The sequence below is a fragment of the Danio aesculapii genome, chromosome 5, assembly GCF_903798145.1.
Source record: "Danio aesculapii chromosome 5, fDanAes4.1, whole genome shotgun sequence".
NCBI lineage: Eukaryota > Metazoa > Chordata > Actinopteri > Cypriniformes > Danionidae > Danio > Danio aesculapii.
Window position 1 is genome coordinate 9737584 of NC_079439.1, and position 7377 is coordinate 9744960.

General features: G+C 37.1%; 1 long non-coding RNA gene across 1 annotated transcript; it reads left to right on the forward strand.

Annotated features, from left to right (window-relative positions):
• Positions 1 to 266: 266 nt before the first annotated feature.
• Positions 267 to 2779, forward strand: LOC130228746 (uncharacterized). The gene is made up of 3 exons (XR_008837802.1): positions 267 to 359; positions 2388 to 2482; positions 2642 to 2779. It is a non-coding gene; the product is annotated as an uncharacterized LOC130228746 (long non-coding RNA).
• The last annotated feature ends 4598 nt before the right edge of the window (positions 2780 to 7377 follow it).

Below are 7377 nucleotides of genomic sequence, written 5' to 3' on the forward strand. Positions count from 1 at the left end.
TAAGAGGCTATTGTATTTTATTTAAATGCCAATTTTAATTATATGTTTCATAATAGTCACCTCTGCTGATAAATGCAAGGCTGAATTGGAGGTCCTGCAAATGCCTGAAAGCAGCTTTGCAAACATGACCTTTAAGGAGCCAAAATCTCCAGGTATTTGAATAGACATTTCATATTGAATCGCGAGGATTTGTAGATTGCTCTTCTAATCTTCAGTTTCTTTCCAGCGGCTTCAAAGTCTTACGCAGAGATGGAATTAGACCTGCCGCTTTCACCGTGTAATCTTGCTCTGTGTCTACCTGACCTGTTTATATCCAGCAGAGAGCTGTCAGCTGAAACACTCTCACCAGTTTATAAGCAGTGAGTTTGTGCTTTTGTGATAAGACTGTGAATATTTGTTGCAGTTAACATGATTTAGGATATTCTAGAACAGGTTTGTTTCCATTTGTACTTGTGCACTTTAGGAAAACAGGATGCCCAAGACAACCATTTGTTCACAAGAACGTGGATAGGTTGTTTGCATGTAAATTCATTGCTGTGGTGTGAAATTCAGATGGGGGACAGGAAGTGATTCTATATAGAAATCACAAGCAGAACTTCAAAATGTTAATTCTTTACGCTGTTTATGGTTTAAAAAAAAAATCTGAACCAATGTACGTTTTTCATGGCATTTGTATTTCGCTGCTCTCTAATATACTGTACAGTATGTACGCTCAAGGCCACTTTATTAGGTACACCTTACTAGTACCGGGTTGGACCCCCTTTTGCTTTCAGAACTGCCTTAATATGGCGTTATATCATGGCATAGATTCAACAAGGTACTGGAAATATTCCCCAGATAATTTGGTCCATATTGACATGATAGCATCACACAGTTGCTGCAGATTTGTCGGCTGCACATCCATGATGCGAATTTCCCATTCCACCACATTTCAAAAGGTGCTCTATTGGATTGAGATCTGGTGATTGTGGAGGCCATTTGAGTAAAGTGAACTCATTGTCATGTTCAAGAAACCAGTCTGAGTTGATTCGTACGTTATGACAAGGCGAATTATCCTGCTGGAAGTAGCATCAGAAGATGGGTACACTGTGGTCATAAAGGGATGGACATAGTCAGCAACAATACTCAGGTAGGCTGTGGCGTTGGCACCCGGTGTGGTCTTCTGCTTCTGTAGCCCATCCGCCTCAAGGTTGGACGTGTTGTGTGTTCAGACATGCTCTTCTACATACCTCGGTTGTAACGAGTGGTTATTTGAGTTACTGTTGCCTTTCTATCAGCTCAAACCAGTCTGTTCATTCTCCTCTGACATCAACAAGGCATTTGTGCCCACAGAACTGCCGCTCTCTGAATATTTTCTTTGTTTCGAAGCATTCCCTGTAAACCCTAGAGATGGTTGTGCGTGAATATCACAGTAGATTAGCTGTTTCTGAAATACCCATCTGGCACCAACAACCAAGTCACTTAAATCACGTTTCTTCCCCATTTTGATGCTTGATTTGAACTGCAGCAGGTCGTCTTGACCATGTCTACATGCCTAAATGCATTAAGTTGCTGCCATGTGATTGGCTGATGAGGAATTTACGTAAATGAGCAGTTGGACTGGTGTACCTAATAAAGTGGCTAGTGAGTGTATATATATGTATATAGTACAGTGTTGGGTAATTTGTTTATTACTATAACATAAAATGTTATTTTACCAAAGCAACTATACAATTACCACAACAGATTAATTCAAGTACTTTACTAAAGTATGGTTTAAAAACACTATAGTGCAAATATTTAAGTTCCACAGAAAACTTGCTCCTCTCCATTATATAAGGATCATGTCCAACAGATGTGATTATTTTCTGTTTGTGTTTATTTTGATTGGTTGCACAACAATACAGACTTTGCTCCATATTTTCTAATCAGTTTTTTACTTCCTGTTCCTGCCCTCCATCTGATTTTCGCCGGTGACCAGAATCACATGATGGCAATGTTAATTTTCAATGCATGTTGACTTTATGTGGATCAAACTTCAGTAGCCTACTGTTTAATAATAATAATAATAATAATATGGAAATATTGAAAGTACTTAAAATAATAATAATACTATAACACTTTGTTTTGATGGTCCATTTGAGTATTAGTAGACTGTCTGCTTAATAGCTGTTGATATGCTCCTTCAACAGACATTTAACTGACTATAAGAAACTGCAAGTACATGTCAACTTACACTAACCCAAACCCTAAGCCCAACCCTAACCCCAACCTAAACAGTCTACTTATAACCTAATGAGAATTAGTTGCAATGTAACTTAAGTTCAACAAAAGGACCATCAAAATAAAGTGTGACCATTAATAATACATATGACAAAGAAAATAATATGTATCTCATTGTTTTTTAGCCATTTCCTGTCAGAGAACGATTGTGAAAATATGGAAAAAGTTGTTTGGAAGGCAGAGAAACAACACCAAGATGTGGCTCGATTTCTATTTGCTGGTAATGTGGATATGTAAATGTAAAAGTGTAGGGTTTTTACAGGAAACATTCAATTAATCATATTTATGCTATCTTTACCATGTTAGTTTGTGGTCAAAATATTGCAAGCTAGACAAACCTTAAAAAAGAGTGCCATTGAGTCCATTGTGTTGTGTTCAGAACCACAAGTAAGGAAGCCATTGGTCCAAATTCAGCCCCTTCCAGAGCTTCTCACACTGCTGAATGTGGAAATGGAAGCTGTTGCAGAACCCAAAGACAGTATAATAAAATTTCACCTCACCAACAGTACACCGATTAAACCTGAAAACCTCTCAAGAAATACTGAGATGTCCAAAAATGATTGCAAAAGCAAAGTTAGAGTGTCATGCATGGATGAAAGATTCTCAACGTTGTCTACTGTGAAAATAGATGGTAAGTTTATTAATATACATTTATGGTAAAAGTCTAATTTAAAGGGTCATGAAACCCATGACAACATTTTAAAAGAGATTTTAACAAATGTTTATGTGTTGAACTTGACTTAAGATAATGTTAACTTTAATTGTAGGGAACAGTTGGCTAATATGTAGCTTTCCCCCCTGATTTCATGGGAACACTTTACAATAAGATTCCATTAGTTAATGTTAGTTATTGTATTTACTATCAATAACAAACAATGAACAATACATTTATTACAGTATTTATTAATCTTTATAAATATTTATGATAATTCAGTTTCTTTTTAGTTCTTGTTGCAACTCACAGTGCATTATGTTAACAATGTTAATAAGCACAGCTTTGAATTTTAATAATGCATTACTAAATATTGAACTATGATTAATAAATGCCGTACAAATATAGCATTATTCATTCTTAGTTAATGTTAGTAAATACATTAACAAACATTACTAGAACATTAACAATAAGTTATTGTCCTTAGTGTTACCAAAACCTGTATTGGAGCAGCATCACTTTTAATACAGATGTAAAGGGATAGTTCAATGAAAAATTAAATCTGTCATCATCTCTGTCATTTCTTACCCTTGTTCAAAAGCTATTTAAGTTTCTTCTTTCTAAGAAGACATTTTAAAGAATGCTGGTTTTTTCTTCTTCTATGAAAGTCAGTGGGTACCATCAACCAGCTTATATCAAAATAAATTTTGTGTTCAACTGAGAAAAGAAAAATGAAGGAGAAAATTGTCATTATTTTCATTTTTTGGTTAACTATCCTTTTAAGTTGTGGAGGACTTTAAAAGGAAGGTAAAGTGTAAACGAAAGGTTTCATGACCCTTTAAAAGACAGGATGGAATATTACCCTCTTTTTTGTGTATTATTTTTGTTATTTTGTCATTTTATTATTTGTGTTTACGGGTTTGAATGCTATGTTAATATACATTATTTCTTCTGATGTGTTTTTGCAGAGATGCTGTGCAAGCGTTCTACAAATGCTGGTGAGCTTTTCAAGTTTCTTTCATCAGATCCACTTTTTAAACCTTGTGTGCTGTTGGGGATGTTTTCATCCACTTTAGGGTGATTTTAAGTCTGAAACTGGCTACAGCTTTCTCTGTGTTTCAGAGTGATTTTTGGTGTTTTTGATCTTATTTTGACACATATTTTGGGAAAATGCTTAGAAAATTTTCAAAAATTGAACAATACACTCTGGACAAATTGACTACCCTTTCGTTATGTTCGTGTATTTCGTTATGTTCGTGTTTTTGCCCCATTGACTTCCATTATAATGACATTTTTTGATTGCAAAACCTTGACACCATATAATCATGTCGTATTGATTGTTGCTGTTTTTCCTTGTTGGGATGAGGTAAAATATGTTTTTTTTACTCTTGATGATCAGTTGCAGTGCAAAATAAGCGTACTTTCTGCCTTCTGTATGGAGTATATTGTGTGTGTGTGTGAGAGAGAAAGAGACCTTTGCGCACTTACTGTATTTTGATATGTTTGAGAAAATAAAAAATAAGCAGCTCAACTCTCAAAGCACACTGTAGTAAGCATAGCAGGGGTCGAAATTGCAACCGTTTTGGTCGCATATGCGCTTGAAATTTTATTAATGCAACCTCAAAATATATTTGGGAGCATTTGTGCGAGTGCATAAAATTGTTGCTGTGCGACCAGATTTCACTACAAAATGTTCACTGCATGCGCGGATTTAGGAGACATTCACACAGAATGAATCATTGCACCTGAAACACCAAACACAGCACTCAGGAATAGTTTAAAACAGTTGACATGTCAACTTAAACAAAAGTAAACAAAAATCCCCCAATGCTTGTCCCGCCTTCAAGCTCTTCTTATTGGCCCACTGCTCTAGAACAGAACGCGAATGGATTGGTTAATATCAGCTGTCAAACACTCAGTTCAGATGACAGGGAGCTACAGCCGCGAAAATGTCTTGATACGAGAGAATGAAAATACCACTGACCGATTGTGTTTTAGAAACCACCTAAAGTTACAAATAATGGCAGATCTGATCAGTGATTATGTAGTGAATGTTAATCCACCATTTACACTACACCAAAACGACTAAAGCCATTTTTTAAGATGACGTATGCAAATAATAAGTTATATGTCAGTATCATCTGTGCAAAATCAGACACCACCTGTGAGAACACATCACAGTTAATATCGTTAACTCAGTTCATCTCAGTCACGTCAAGCAGTGTGTGTAGGGCTGGTGAGCGCATGCATATATCTGTTAATATCAAACTGGTGGTAACTGTGCTCATAATTTTTGGTGGGTGCGACTAAATAATGACTGGTGCGACAAAATTTTTGAAGTTAGGATCATCGGTGCTACCAAGCAAAAAGGTTCATTTCGAGCCCTGCATAGTAAGTGTATTTATGCACTCACTACTGTATAATCTGCTGTTTTACTCCATAGAACTCCATATAAACTTATAAAGGAAGTCAATGGGGCAAAAACAACCACGAACATTACATAAGGCTACACAAGGGTTAAGAAAATATTCCTTTAAACTTAACCCAGGAAACAAGAGCAATATACAAACGTCTAATTCTGATGTCTTAGCACCACCAACTTCAGGCTGTCCCACTGCAGTTCACCCTAAACCTTTGCAGTCAGCTGTACCCACACTGGTGAAGAGAGGGACGACTGTGAAGTTTTTTTTAAAAGAGTGCATCTCTCACAATGCAGACAGTTCTACGGTGACAACAACTGAAGGGAAAAAAGATTGTAAAGCTGCAGAGATAAAGCAACACATGTCTGGTCCTCCAGAACAATGCTCCAGGATTCAGGCAAATTCCAGCACAAGTCCTTCAGAAGAGCTGCCTGGTTTTTCTAAAGTGATTGCAATGTCTAAATCATCTCCGTTGAGGCACAGAGACAAAAATTCTGAAGTGATATCCACTATACACAAACTTCTTAAACAGGCAGAACGGAGACGAGAAAGTAATGTCTCTAAATCATCTCCGTTATCTAACGGTTTGAGAGACAATAATGGAGATGATTCAGTAGTTCAGTTTTGTGAAGACCCTTTCTCGTGTTTTGTGAGGATAAGAACAATGCAGAAAATTCCAGTGCAGAAATCTCAACTGAACAGTCCAGCATCTGCAGGTAAAGTGAAATCAGGACTTTTATTAATGGGGTATATGCACAGCTAGTGTTCTTTAGCCACCGATAAACTTCCAGTGAAAGGTTAACGTGTCTTTTTTCAGTTTTATAAGGTTCCTTTAACAGCATCAATGTTGAAGTGTAATTAAAATATGGTCAGTTAAGTGGACGTAAGCATTCATTTAGTTGTTAAGGCATAAAACAAGATCAAAGACTCAGGAACAGCAGACGAGTGCTGAAAATCTATTGAAAATACTGTGGTAAAATACATTTTCATATTTTAAAGACATGGTGTGGAAAAATAAAATTGTAATTTAGTGGTTCAGGTCCGGTCTAAGACCATCTTTATATCAGTCATTGAAAATCACTGATTTTAAAGAAATCATGCAGATGTGGCTACTGAGAATGTGCGAGTGAATGAACGTCACCACACGCAGCGCTGCAGAACTGCGCAGCACAGCACAAAATGGTCTAACACAAGAAAGACATGACCAGCAGGGGGCAGTTGTAACATAGTGAACATATTGAACTGTAGCAGCCAGAGCATGTGAGCAGAGCTGAGCGGTTTGACACTCTGCTAAGCATTCAGCTCCATGGTCATGCACTCCCTTCTGTATCTTAAACGCAGGGATAATGGCGTGACTGGAGGCGATTGTGTAATGTTGTGGGTTTGGCAACGTAGGTTGGATCCAAATTGCAGCTTTTATTAGAGAATCATCAGCCAGGCAAGGTTCACACAGGGACAAACTGTAATATGTAGATAATCCTAAAGAGTAATTGGAAAATAAGAGGTAGGCGGTAAAACAAACATGAAACAAACAAGGGTCAAATAGATGGCTAGACTAGACATGAAATGCTTCAGTAATGCTCAGTGGAAATAAGACTCAGCACAGAAGTGTGTGTGGGTGGTGTGTATATAGTCGATGTAATTAGTCCTAAACAGCTTCTGCTGTGTTTTCGTAATTAAGAGGTGGTCTGAAAACTGGTGTGTGAATGAAGTACATGATGGGATATGTAGTTCAGTTCAGTGGCAGATGTGTAGTTCAGGTGAATGATAGAGAGTGTTCTCCAGCTATATGCAAAAGCTAGATCGCTGGTGTTTATAACAGATTGAGCTGGCTGACTTAAAATTAAAAGTCCCTGTGCATATACCCCTTTGGGTTCAAAATTAACACGTAAATCTGTATATTGCTTTGTCAACATATATGTGATGTAGAGGTGTGAACCTACAGTAGTCTCAGGGTTTGGTTACGATTATAATGCCATCGATTCGGTTCAATTCGATATCTCGGTGCATCACGGTTCATTGACGATGTTTTGCAAACACAAT